This window comes from Mustela erminea, chromosome X, assembly GCF_009829155.1.
Source record: "Mustela erminea isolate mMusErm1 chromosome X, mMusErm1.Pri, whole genome shotgun sequence".
Lineage (NCBI taxonomy): Eukaryota > Metazoa > Chordata > Mammalia > Carnivora > Mustelidae > Mustela > Mustela erminea.
The window spans coordinates 9,406,787-9,421,391 of record NC_045635.1 but is presented as its reverse complement, the minus strand read 5'-3'; the positions used below and the strand labels follow the sequence as shown (position 1 = coordinate 9,421,391).

Here is a 14,605-nt window from a genome sequence, read left to right as displayed (position 1 = left end):
ATTGGTTTATTCACTGATTAGAAAAACTGCCTTGAATACTAATCTTTGATAGCTGTGAGGCAGTCATATTCTAGATCCCCTGTCACTAGCTGGACTTTTCTTGTGACTCTGATTCTCCCTATTCTCAATCCTAGGCCTTACTCATGAATCGAGGGGATGGGGGCAGTGGAAAGAGGGCTGACCAGGAATCAGATTTGAATTTGAGTTTAGCCTGACCTCTGGTAGCCACAGGGTGACCCCAAACATCAGTTAAGCTCTACCAGCCTCGGCTTCTTTATCTAAGAATTGTGCGTAACAATATCCAACCAAGCAGGGTCTTATCTCTCCAAGTTGACTGTTTGCAGCAGAAAAGCCCAGGCAAAGCTTTCCATTTGGTTTCCTCTGTGTTAACCCGTTGAGCACCACAGTAAAGTAAGTAAATACATGCAGAACTGGAGTTTGGAGGAAGAAAGAGACAAAGGAAGAAGTGACTCTAGGTTTCAGGAGAAGTATAAAACTCTGAATTACTTTTCTCCCATCCCCCCCCCCCCCCATTCTGTGCTTTCTTGGCCTAGGGACAGAGGATTGCAGCAATGTTTGTGACTGTCAGCAGAGAGAACAATGTTTGCACAAGCAAGCCAAATTCACAAGAAGCTCAGAGGCTTGGGGAATCCCTTTGCCCAACAGCCAGCGAAGGAGAGACTTCTAGCCCCACAGGCTTGTGTTGCCCGTCTTTGGACTGCACAAAGGACATTCACAAGTCCCCAGAAGAAACGATGTGATGTGCTAACACGTTGATAGGATTGTTGTGTTTATCATGGGCCATTGCAAGGTAATTGTGGGAAATCGACAAGATGCTACAGCCTAGACCATTTTCCTATCTTCCCCTTCACCAGATCCCATGTGAAGGTTATGTTACTAGGTGAAGCACTCCCGACCAAAATAGTAGTCGTGTCTGTAGCCCAGCAGGTCCCAGGAGCAACTCTATTATGCTCAGGGACCTGGCCCCGGGGGATTTCATCCAACCTGAAGAAAGTTAGCCTGGTAGCCAGGAAGAAAAACCAATTTATAAACAAAACAAAAAACCCAGGACGTTTGTTCGTTTGCACAGTGGAAGAAGAATCAACAAGGCTCTGACTTAGTTGCATCAGCAAAACTCACTGTTCAGCTCTGAGTTGCTCAGAAAGAATTGTGTTTCATCTAGAGAGAGAACGGGAGTTCATTCTCAAGTCATTTCTTGGGAGGCGATTTGCATGAAAAGTACAACGTAACAGAACGGGGGTAACGTGAGAACCACCAAGGTCATCATAAAGAGCAACATTTTGTGTAAAAATGAATATTTAACTAGTCTTGGCACAGGAACCACAGAACAGCCCGTTGACCAAACTTTCAACTCTTTGTGTTGAGAAATTGCTCTGAAATAAAACTGCAGAGCGTCCTGGAACTATGATTCGACATAAGTTTTTCAACTTCATGATAGTGCAAAAGTGATATGCATTCAATGAACATGGTACTTGGAAGGGTTTTTGTTTGTTTGTTTTGTTTTGTTTTGTTTTAAGATTTTATTTATTTCTTTGAGAGAGAGCAAATGCCAGAGAGATCACAGAGGGAGAGGGAGAAGCAGGCTCCCTGCTGAGCCGGGAGCCCAACATGGGGCTTGATCCCAGGACTCTGAGATCACCATCTGAGCCAAAGGCAGATGCCTAACCGACTGAGCCACCCAAGGCCCTTGAACTTGGGATTTTTGAGGCTAGATATTTTCCCAGGCTGACGACATGTGGTCCGGTCCTCTCTCATGATGCTGGGCAGGGCAGTGAGCCACAGCTCCCAGTCAGCCTCACGGTCATGAGAATGAGCAAATGCTACGCTGACAACCATTGTGTCCCCAGGAAAGCAGGCTGTTTTTCACCTTCAGTACAGTATTTAATGAATTATATAAGATTGTCAACACTTGATGAGCAAATGGGCTTTGTGTGAGATGATTTTGTCCAACCGTAAGCCGCTTACAAGTGTTCTGAGCACACTTAAGGTAGGCTAGGCTAAGCTGTGATGTTCAGGAGGTTAGCTGTAGTCAGCGCGTTTTTGACTTCTGATATTTTCAGTTTACGATGGCTTTATCAGGATGGAACCCCACTGGAAGTTGAGGAAGATTTGTAGAGCAACACGTGGAGGGAAGATAAGAAAGTATAATGTCTTTAGTGAATTTTTTAGAAGCAAAACTTGTGACTTGGATTTAGGTACATGGGAATTATCGAAGTAGCGCTCTTAGAAGAAAAGGACCATGGGAGACACGATAGAGAAGGGAAAGGAGGAAAGCAAGGATTCAGTCTCAGCTTAGTTCCAGCCTGACCCCATGGGGAGCTCCAGGGCATGAAGAACGCCATTGAGTTGCACCCTGAAGCAAGAGAAGCTCCCTGTGGGATCCCTCTCATTGGGAGCTGTGGTGGTGGAGGGCGGAGCATGACCTCCCAGACAAGGCAACTCCCCTTGGCCATGGCGGTTCCCTGAAGACAGGGACAGCTGTCTGCCGCTGGGGGACGATGCCTCCGCGTCGGCACTTGGGGATCCAAGTGGGACACCACCGGTATCTATTCTAGTTGCTACCCAAAGCTACATACTAGCACAGTAGTTGGTACACAGTCAAGACAAAAGGCCATCCATCTTTCAGCCTTGCCACTGGCTCGTTACGTCCACTTTTTATAACAGCAACACCGACCATTACGCCATCGTTGAGAAAACATTTTCAGAGTTGTTCCCTAGTTTCATGCCCACTATAATCCTGGGAGATAGACAAGGGTAGAGATTGGCAAACCCTTGACACGGAAGATAAGGGAATGATCTGGCTGAGGTCATAACATCTGGAAATAAAATAGTTGAGACCAGAGCCTTGTTCCATGGGGTGCCATTTCTACAGGTCAGAAGATGTAGCTGAGAATTGCAAGCTACGATTGAGCCCTTTGTGCTTGATGACTGTTGAGCACAGCTCTTTGTCATGGACTGGGTTTTATCCTATGTCCTTTTTCTGCTTGGTAGTTATAAAGTTCAAACAAGTACCCCCATTTGATCGGGGCCTTGCTCAAGGAAACTTGAAATTCCTTGTCATGTATCACCGGCCCCAGTGAGGGGTTTCTGGTTTATATTTCTAACATTTCATACCAACTCTTAGTCATAAGAGAAAAATAACCTATTTTTATAAAATGACTCAGATGTCTCTGGAAACATTTACAATGCTTGGAATGTTTTGTTTTAATAATTTCCTGATCTGTATGCAGCGAGCCATTTTCATTTAATAGCTAATATGAAATTCTTCATCACTGTGAAGTTTAAATTTGGCTTTATACTTCCCTTGCATTTAATCACAGTTGATACTCTCAGGAGCTGGATTTGTGATAAATGCCTCCACTGTTTGCTTATGTATGGACAGCACTCTTGGCTTTTCATCTAACCTTCCCCACCACTCGCTGAAGCCTCAGAACCTTTCTCAAAATCTACTGGTTTCCTACGCTGGCATCTGGACATCCAGAGCCTGCTCAAAATTCTCCCATTTGAATGTTCACATCTTTGATGAGGTCACGGGCACAAGGGCATCGTGGAGTTGGGCATACAGAAGACATTGGCTCCAGACTGCACTCCAACTTGGTGCTGACCCTTTGATCTTCTAGCAAAAAAGAGCATGGGTACTTAGAGTTGGGCATATCCTTGGGCCTAGCAATTGAATTTCATACATTTACTCTGGAGAAATACTTGTAGATACTCCCAAAGGCTTGATTTTAAGGATGTTTACCACTGTAATTCTTGTAATGACAACAACAGTTCAGAGATTTCTTAGAAGTGGTAATATAGGGATGCCTGGGTGGGTCAGTTGGTTAAGCATCTGCCTTTGGCTCAGGTCATGATCCCAGGGTCCTGGAATCAAGTTCTGCATCGGGCTTCTTGCTCAGCGGGGAGCCTGCTTCTCCCTCTGCCTGCTCTGCCTGCTGCTCCCCCTGCTTGTGCGCACACGCTCTCTCTCTCTCTGTCAAATAATTAAATCAATAATTTTATTTAAAAAATAAGTGGTAATATAAAATATACTGTATCCATATGATAAAATAAGATGCATCTCAAGGCACCTGTCTGGCTCAGTCGGTAGAGTGTGTGACTCTTGATCTCAGTGTTGTAAATTCACGCCCCACATTGGGTTGTAGAGATTAGTACTTTAAAAAAAAAAAAAAATCTTAAAAAAAAATGATGCATCTTAAGCTTGAAAGTAGATCGGGATAAAAAAAAGTGAGAGTTCTCATTATTTTACAGTCTTCCCCAGCATTTATTTGGCTGTGTTGGTGTTTGAGGTTTTGGCCATTCTAATGGGTATGTAGTGGTATTTCTTTGCTGTTTTAATTTGCATTTCCTTTGTGTTAAACAGTGGGGAACGTCTTTTCATATGCTCATTGGCCATCTGTATGTCTTCTTTGGTTCTGCCAGAACTTTAAACATTCCAGTCCCTGAATATCTAAACATCTCTATATGCTTTGAGTGACATTTTGCACCTGAAAAACAGCGCAACGTGCACACTCCCATCAGGGAAATTCTTTTAGCTGTCATGACTAAACTGGCACTCGGGTGACCAGGTGGGTGTCTGGAGGCCTGGCTCAAAGGAGGTTGTATTGTTTAAATATAGCTCTTAATATACTAAGGTTTTTTTTGTTTTGTTTTGTTTTTTTACACTATATCATAAACACCACTGACAATCCAGGCAAATGAGTCACTGACCTCCTGTTGCTTATCTCATCCTGGATAAACAAGCTTTGGTGTGTCCTTACAGCAGAGAATTATTAGCCATAAAAAAGAAAGAAGTACACAGTGTGGATGAATTTTGAAAATGTTATGCTAAGTGAAAATAATATATGAAGAATATACATAAATACACAAGTACATATGAAGACCCAAAAGAATCCATACTATACTATACTATGACTCCCCTTCCATGAAATATCCAGCATAGGCAAACCCATGGAAACATGAAGTCAGTCACTCCATTCTACTCCTGAAACCAGTATTACACTATATGTTAACTAACTAGAATTTGAATAAAAATTTGAAGAAAAAAAAGAGTGACTTCTGTGGTCTGTAAATGGCATCTTAATCTGAAGTTAACCATCTTTTTTATGACGTGGTAGAGGACCGGCAGGGTCGACTCTATCTTTCATCGGATTTCAAGATGTCGGCTCCCTTTCCGCCATAGTTTTCACTTAGATAGGAGCAGTCCGTTCTGTGGAAACATAAAATTTATATCTGCCCTGGTCTTTATTGACCCCTGTCTCATGAGTTGTGTTTCTTTCTTTTCACAGTGACATTTGGTGGGTGTTTTTACAACTTTCTTCCACAAGTTCAAGAAATGCCAGGAAACGTAAAACCTCAATACCTAGTAAAAGATGATCTCCTTCTAAAATATAAGAATTACGTCTTTTTTCTTTTCTTTTCTCTTGGATTTTTATGAGTTTTGTTTTTTGAAAGGTTGGATCCAGCTTCCTCCTCTTCCTCCCACTTTCCTTCTTTTTATAGAGGCCCAGAGATTGGAATAAGAGCAGTAAAACACAGCCACTGCCTACAACAACTCCCAGGTACAAGGGCAGGTTGAGTAAACACACTGTATTATCAAGAGATAAAGCCAGAAGTTTGGCCAAGAGGGAACCCAGGCAGATTGTACCCAGTAAAGCCAGGCTCTGCCCAGATAAACCGTATCCTAGGGACCTCCCCCACTGCACACAACCATAGCTCCGGGGATTCTTTCTCCATGAGCAGAATAGTGCTGAGCTGAAACTTGAGCTCTGAGCTCCCCCGTGTTGTTTGTGTGTTGTTTGTATAACATGTCTCCAGGACCTCAAACACTCGTGTACACTGGATCATAGCAAGAAGTTGGCCTTCTGTGCCTTGGCTGATGGAACAAAGACTATTTACTTTCGGGTTCTTGGGGTAGGGGGTGGGACACTGTTCTTCCTTCTTGGGCCGTCCTTGCCCAGCTACTTTGGAAGACAGTCTAGCAGTTTCTCACAGAACCGAACACTCTTAACCTACGAACTTCAATCCACACAAAAAACCTGCACATGGATGTTGGTAGCAGCTTCGTTCCCAACGACCAAAAACTTGGAAGCCTCTGGATGTCCTTCAGTAGGTGAACGGATACATTGTGATATATCTAGACAAGGGAATACTATTCTGCACTTTTCAAGCCATGAAAAGCCATCGAGGGAATTTAAATGCCTATTACTCAGTGAAAGAAGCCAGTCTGAAAAGGCTACAGACTTTGAGATTCCTAACGGGATGACATTCTGGAAAGGCAAAGATATGCAGACAGTAGAAAGATCAGTGGCTGCCAGGGGTTGGGAAGAGGAAAGAATGAATAGGTTAGGGACTTTTAGGGCAGTGAAACTACTCTGTACGACACTATAATGGTGGTTACATGTCATTACAGCTTTGTCCAAACCCATAGAATGTTCCACACTGAGTGAAATGTAACATCAACTGCAGACTCTGGGTGATAATGACGTGTCAGTGTAGGTTCATGAGTTGGTAACAAATGTCCCTTCTGGTGGGGGATGTTGCTACTGGGGGAGGCTTGATATGTGGTGGGGGGAAGGGGGAACATAGGAAATCTGTGTGCCTTCCCCTCAATTTTGCTGTGAACCCAAAACGGCTCAAAAAGTAAAGTTGATTTTAAAACATTTTGCAGTAGAGTCCTTGCCACTCAGAAAGTACTTGTAAAACAATGGCTGCTAACCTGGCCATTCCCCGCCAACCCTCGCCCCTGCCCGCTCCCCACCTAGCACAGGGCTGGTCTCCTCCTAGCAGGATTCTTAACCCTGAAATGCTGTGTCCATGTGTCAGGAATCTACTTGACAGTTTCGGGACTACCAGTTTTAGCCCAGGCCCTGGGGTCAAATCCTTGTCTGCCACTCATCTGTCTGGGACTGTTTCCTCATCTGAGAGTTAGGGAATTGGTCTAGGTCATTTCCAAGGCCCCTTTCACTTTGCCAGTCTGTGAGCTGCGGTGGGGTGGGGTTGGGGGGGGGGAGTCTGACAAAAGTCTATGTAATTTTGGCTTCAAAAATGTGACCCATACCTATCTATCTTCGTGCCAGGGGCCATGTCAGACCTAGTAGCCATTTTCAAACCAAAATGCAGAGGTTATTATACAATGAAATATATATATATATTTTATGTTTGAGGAGCTGCCTGGGTTTCCTACCACTATGTATGGTCAATATAAAAAGACTGAAATGGGGGCGCCTGGGTAGCTCAGTTGGTTAAGAGTCTGCCTTTGGCTCATGTCGTGATCGCAGGGTCCTACTATTGAGTCCCACATCGGGCTCCTGCTCAGCGGGGAGCCTGCTTCTCCCTCTTTCTCTGCTGTTCCCCCTGCTTGAATTCTTTTTCTCTCTCTCTCTGTGTCAAATAAATAAATAAATAAATCTTTAAAAAAAAAAAAAAAGACTGAAATGTTTAAAAATACATAGAGAAGTAAAATTGGGGCAGCTCTTTCTGCCCACGGGTCATATCCTCATACCTTTAATAAAACCACTTTTTAGCACCACCCCCTCCCTCAAAAAGTGAAATTGCTCACGGATCCTTCTCATTCAGGATAACAACAAAGACATTTTGGTCGCTTTTCTTCCAGTCTTTTTGAAATTAATTTTTTCCAACTCTATCTTCTTCCCTAAACTTTATCTTCCCAACACCTAGAACTTAGCCAATATTCTTTTTATTTTTAATTTAATGAATCAATTAAATCTGCATGGCAAAATGTTTTCAGTTCCAAGGTATTTCTATAATTTATAGGACTAACAAGGCAAAGTGATTTAAAACAGTAACCCCATGTCAAGTTTAGGGTAATAATCACATACACAATTTTGAAGAGTTGGTCTTTGAAGATCATCTTTAAGGATTTTTTTTTTAGGAGGAAGGGCCTAGAGGATTATGAAAACCATTGCATTTCCATAAGAAAAGCCAGGCCCCAGAAATGAGAGGGTCTGGGATTTCATAAAGAAAGTGGCATTAGTTGAATAATCAAACTTGAAACTCCTACAGATACAGGTCTTTTTAGACTTTAACTTTTTTTTTTTTTAATGGTTTAATGTATTCTAGTAGCAAACTTACAGGAACAGCCCAGAAAGCAGACATTAAAAACATGTGCTTGCTTGTAGGACAACCAACCCAGTTAGAAAAGTGTAGTGAACGGATGGAATCCACCATACAATCCAGATGCCACAAACACCATTTAGTTGCCGCCCATAAGAAATGTACTTGGTAAAAAACCCAAATGGTGGCATGGTCCAGAAGAATTTAACAGGCTTAGTTGTAATTGTTGTAAATCTGAGCTGTGGAAACAGGTTCACTGAAGTATTTTGACTTGCACTAATGCTTTACACCCCTGCATTTATATTAAAAATTCATACACATGCAGAAAATAAAAATTAAGACAAAATTTTGTTAAATAAATAGAAATAAAAATGTACACACAAATGAAAGTGGAAAAACTGCCAGTACCCTATTTCTGTCTCCTATTTTTCCACTTGTAGTCATACACTTAGGTACTTTTTGACCCCATGGAGAAAAAAAAAAAATCTAACATATAGAACTACCAGTAACAAAAAGAAGAGAATTTTTTTTTTTTAAAGAATGAAATGTTGGGGCACCTGGGTGGCTCAGTCATTAAGCATCTGCCTTCAGCTCGGGTCATGATCCCGGAGTCCTGGGATCGAGCCCCGCATCAGGCTCCCTGCTCAGTGGGAAGCCTGCTTCTCCCTCTCCCACTCCTTTGCTGTGTTCCCTCTCTTGCTGTGTCTCTGTCAAATAAATAAATAAAATCTTTAAAAATAAAAAAAAATTTTTTAAAAGAATGAAATGTTTTCCATCATACTGGATTCTTCCTTTTTTTTCTTTTTAAGATTTTATTTTTAAGTCATCTCTACACCCAACGTGGGGTTTGAACCTATAATCCTGAGATCAAGAGTCACAGGCTTTATCGACTGAACCAGTAGGGTGCCCTGATCATAGTGGATTCTTCAGCATGTTCTCCCGCCTGTGCAGTGTGCTAGCTGGATGTCATTCGGCACGAATGTTACATGTTTTGGATAGCACACAGATTGGTGTTTTCCAAAAAGGCCCACCAGACAGGCCTCACTTGCCTCCTGCAAAACACCACTAGCTGAGTACAGACGTGTCTGGAAGTTCCCGAGCAATTTCTCACACGAAATGCTGAAAAGGAAGTTTGCAAATCGGAAGTTTGCGAATCACAAGTTTGGTGTACTTCTCTCTCTTTCTCTCTCTCTTTTTTTTTTTTTACAGGCAAAGAAGGGGCAGAGGCAGGGGGAGAAGGAGACAGAATCTTAAGCAGGCTCCACGCCCAGAGTAGAGCCTGACACGGGGCTTGATCCCATGATGCTGAGATCACAACCTGAGCTGAAACCAAGAGTTGGACACTCAACCAACTGAGTCACCCAGGTACCCCAAGACTAGAACTTTTAAAGTTTTAGGTTTGTATCATAACAAAATTGAGTGGAAGGTACAGAGATTTCCCATCCGGCCCCTCCCCCTCATAAGCACAGCATCCTCTGTTATCAACAATGTGCATCAGGTAACATTTGTTACCAGGTATGAACGTACACTGATGCAAGCTCATCGCCCAAAATCTACAGTTTACCTCGGAAGACTCAGCTCTCCCACTGCTGCCTATACATTGCTCAGTGTTGTGTTCAGCTGCAAGTAGTCGAAAACCAGACTTGAGTGACTTCAGCCTAGAGGAATTAATTTCTTCACGGAACAGGAAGTTCGGAGACGGGCCCTTGTGTGTTCAGATCGAACAACTCCTCCCTATCACAGCTGGACCCATATGCCTGCCATTCCCTTGGTCTCTCTTTCATGTTCCAGATTCCAAGCATCGCTTCTGCATCCAAGGGAAAATGGGACTGGAAGAGGGGAAGATCCCACCAGCCAGCCCAGTTTCTTTCTGTCCTGGAAGCAAAAGCTGTCCAGAGTTCACCCCTGTCCTAAGAAGACTTTTGCTTAAGGCTCCCCGCCCAGAATCAGGTCCCACGAGAACTCCCAGTACAACAGGATCTGTGGGACAGAGGTGGTCTGTGGCCGCAAACAAAATTGAGACAGCGTTAGCACCAAAAAAGGGGTCGCTGGGCACCGGCGTGCAAGTAACAGTATTTCTGACGCACGTTGCCATAACCAAGAGCTGTGTGGCTTGCTACAGGCTTTGACTTTGGGGATAGAAAGCCCCTGCTTCAGTCAGCGTCCCACGCAGGGTAGCTTTGATAATAACAGCAGCTCTGTTCATTATCACAACCTGTCTTGACATCAGCACTTCCGTGGAGCAGGCAAGAGAAGTCTCCCCACCCCCACTGGATGGCTGCAAAACCGAGCCTGCAGCAGGGGCAGCTGCGTGAACATGGTCAGCCCAGAACTGGACTCTGACTCCTACACCTTCAAGCCTGTGTCCAGAGCTGTGATTGATTCCATTTCTGCCTGCTTGGTCCGCACCGCCGGTTGAACCTCTGGCCGAGGTGAGACGATTTTCAATACTGAGAAATGCACAGAGTCAAGCTCCCCCAAAAGTTCTCTTTTTTTTTTTTTTTTGAAATATCGGGGTTTTCCTGTGGTGGCTGAAGCTTTTCATGACATAGAGTTTTGGGAGAATTATGAGGGAATTTCAGACACCAACACCCATCAAAACCCCTTGCCACCAAACTTGAGCCCGAATGCCTTCTGTGTGGCCCTGTGAGTAAAACTTGTACAATGCTTGCAAGTAAATAAAGGATGGCTGTGTACCCCTTCCAAGTCATACTCAAGCCAAGGGGATTCAATTCTCTACAGAAGTGTGTTTCTGGGGTGCCTGGGTGGCTCAGCGGTTGGGTGTCTGCCTTTGGCTCGGGTCCTGATCCCGGGGTCCTGAGATCGAGCCCCACATCGGGCGCCCTGCTCATTAATGAATTGATGAATCAGATGTTGTTGATACATGCTTACCCTATATTTGCATAAAAAATCACATTTCCAGCTTTTTGAACTTTGCTCTGGCAGTGCCTTGGTCAGCACTGCCCGCTGAACCTCTCGCCAAAGTCAGAGGACCTCCAGTGCTGAAAAATGCATTCTTACAGAGGGAATCGAACAGGGTTTAGGGCATTCAGCGATGTGAAGACTGCAAAGCAGGAAGAGCCAAATCCCTCTGGAGGTGTATGTGCTATTTATTCATTCATTCATTCATTCATTCATTTATTTATTTATTTTAAAGATTATATTTATTTATTTGACAGAGATCACAAGTAGGCAGAGAGGCAGGTAGAGAGAGAGAGGAGGAAGCAGGCTCCCCGCTGAGCAGAGAGCCCGATGTGGGGCTCGATTCCGGGACCCTGAGATCATGACCTGAGCCGAAGGCAGAGGCTTTAACCCACTGAGCCACCCAGGCGCCCTATATATGCTATTTAACTTGATGCTTGCCTTCGGCTGTTCATAAACACTATCTAGAAGCTTCCCCCTCACAGTGGGCTGGCATTGGATTCCAGAACAAAAACAAGAGAAAATAATGCAAAATGAGAAAGCCCTATGCAAACAAATGGAGGAACACAGAAATTCCAATTTTAGAAATGAAATGGAATCTGGTGGTGGTGGCCACCCAGACGCCTCCTTCTTGCTTCCTCAGTCTGTCTCTCCCCGAGTACTTAACTTTCCTTTCCCACCCGGAGCCTATTGTCAATGCCACGAGCACTGGACAGAAGTTCGTAGACAAAGAAAAATCAGCTATATTGCGCATATTTTATCCTAATCGCCATAGGGATCATTTCCTCCTGCAGGGAGGCAGACGCATATTACAAAGATACAGAAACCAGCGCCTTTCAAACGGACACCAACCTCAGACAACCTTTGTGGAGTTCCAGGTTCTAGAAACACACTGCTTGGGATGGAGTGGTGGTAATGATTACAGTTGTGTTTGTTTGTTTATTTTAACCACCTTGGTGGGGGAGCTGGCAGAGTCTGGGGGAAAGAGAAAAGTATTGGAGAAATAAACAAATTAGGTTCTGCTATTTATCTACTGTGTGTCTGTGTCTGTGTGTGTGTCTGTGAGTGAGAGAGAGAGAGAGAGAAAGGGCTCTTGTTTGAGGTTATTTTTCAGTTTCAGCACTTCTCCTGAGACTTAAGCAGAGATCACAGATCCCATGTGCCTTGTTAGTAAATTTGTTATAAATAGAATAACCACCCAGACCGCATTATCACGAGTTCCTATAGTCCCTGACCACATGTTTCCACTGCTAAGGCGGTCACGTGTGGGGAGGTCGGGGGCATGGGAACAATTGGTTTAACTACACCAGTGGTATTCCTCCCCACCACCTCCAAGAAAAACACCGAACCAGTGGGATTTCCAGGATGATTTCCATCCAGTGGATCATCACCGAAAAGAGCTCTGAGTTGTATTATGGCCACTAAACGCAACTTCCAAAAGCCATAATTAGTAAGTCCACACGACAATATTGTCATTTCCATCTACAATCCACTTGCTGTCTCTGTCACTTTTTAGGTCTTCAAACAATTTGCCTCTCAAAAAAAACTATATATATATATGTGTGTGTGTATATTATATATATATATATATATATATATATATATATATATTTCAACAGGACGTATTTTTATCATTAGTGTTGCTTACTATAAAATAATATTTTATGCATTGCATTATATTCCTAGATGCGACTGGTAGGAAGCTACATATATGTCGAAGTAGCTTTGAATTGTGTTTGTTGGTTGTAAGGTGATGGATTAGTTATCTTTTCCCTGATGTTCTCATATTGTTCTCCTTCCAATGTAGTACGTTTATTTTTTATTTTATTTTTTAAAAGATTTTTATTTATTTATATTGACAGAGAGAGCACAAGCAGGGGGAGCTGCAGACAGAGGGAGAAGCAGACTCCTTGCTGAGCAGGGAGCCCGATGTGGGGATCGATCTCAGAACCCTGGGATCATGACCTGGCCTGAAGGCAGATGCTTACAGACTGAGCCACCCAAACGCCCCTGTAATTTTATCTTAAAACAATATTAGACTGACCAGACATCACTCCTTCCAGAGGACCGACACTCCCTACTGGTAATGACTGGTTTTCTTAGAAACTCAGAAATCAAACCTTTGATAATTTTGGTAGACTCTCATCCATTGGTCGGTAGCATTCAGAATCTAAATTCTGCTCTTAGCCTTCAGGGGCTTATCTCATTCTCCAAGTCCTCAGTGGTGGGTTACAGGGCTCACAATAAGTCTTCTCAGTTTCTTAAGATGTCTCTTATGCCAATAGGGAGACTCAAAAATCTTGACAAATAGTATTATTCGTTCATTTTGGAAATACTGGAAAAATCAAACCACTTTCAAGTACATCAAATGGTTCTCCCCAAAACTTAGTCTCTTAACTGTCTCTTAAGATAATATTCTCATATATCTCTATTAAGCACTTTCTTCTCTTGTCTAGAGACATGAGACTTATTTTGTTTCTTAGGATTTTTACCTAAAATAAGCCTGTTAGTTCTTTTGTTTGCCTTTCTGAGCTAAAATGTAATCATTATGCTCCTAACTTTCTTTTCTTTTCTTTTCTCTTCTTTCTTTCTTTCTTTCTTTCTTTCTTTTTGGACAATATCCTCATTAACAATTAATGGGTAGGATAAGATGGCATTGTGCCTTGTCACATATTGCCCAAGGCGCAGCATACTGGAAAATAAAAATCTAGTTTTGAAAATGGCTTGTGACCATACTTTTTAAATGGGAGAATCAATTATATAATAATCTTTCGCAATATTATTCTTTATATGATTCAATCAAGAAAAATAATGCTCTGCATCCTTTTTCCACAGCCGCCCCCCACGAGGAAGAAAATCACCAAGGGCTGATAGATCAACATGACCCAGAAACCAGGTTGTTTGGAGGCCGCCCTACTCTGCCAAATGTCCTAGCAGCACAGTAAAAGGGTCAAAACAAAACTCTTTGTGTTATTATTGAAGGCTTCTCTACTCTAATTGCATTTGTAGTTCAAGGAATTCTTCATGGTGCCTCTAAATTTTCTAAAGAAGCCACAGAGCTTAACACTTCTTTCAAGGATAGGGAGCAAAAGTCCTTTGTGAGTTTCCTTCCAGACAAAAGGCGACTGTGCCTTTCTGTGCATTTGGTTTCTTACACTCCATGATCCCTATATTTGGTTTTCCTTAGCAATTCTATGGATCTACACCGAGCCATGGAATGGTTCTTTCATTGTGAACTTTTCACACAGCATATTTTTATTTTTCACTTTCGAAAATGATCTAAGACACTGGCTGCATTCAGAAACGTGTGCCAGGCCCCATCTTCTCTTCTCCTTGAGCTAGTTCATCCTGCTATTGTGACTTCCGTGAGGGTAGGCACTGCTTACATCTTGCTACTGCTATGCCCCTAATACCTAGGGCAGGACCCAGTATTCAATAGGGCTCCATGTGCATTTGCTGAGATAATGAAGTGAATCCTTTCCCCCAAAGACAAGGTATAAAGTAGGAGTTGCTCATTTGTTTAATGGATCGCAACATGCCATTAAACTTTGCGGGGCCAGGATCTGGAGATGTGGTTCTGGAATTT

General features: G+C 43.0%; 2 long non-coding RNA genes across 2 annotated transcripts; both read left to right on the top strand.

Moving 5' to 3' along the window:
* The first annotated feature begins 9,422 nt into the window (after positions 1-9,422).
* On the top strand, positions 9,423-12,918 carry LOC116582414. Its single transcript, XR_004282423.1, has 4 exons — positions 9,423-10,529; positions 11,814-11,931; positions 12,356-12,469; positions 12,882-12,918. It is a non-coding gene; the product is annotated as an uncharacterized LOC116582414 (long non-coding RNA).
* A 60-nt stretch (positions 12,919-12,978) lies between these two features.
* LOC116582413 lies at positions 12,979-13,980 on the top strand. The gene is made up of 2 exons (XR_004282422.1): positions 12,979-13,102; positions 13,855-13,980. It is a non-coding gene; the product is annotated as an uncharacterized LOC116582413 (long non-coding RNA).
* The last annotated feature ends 625 nt before the right edge of the window (positions 13,981-14,605 follow it).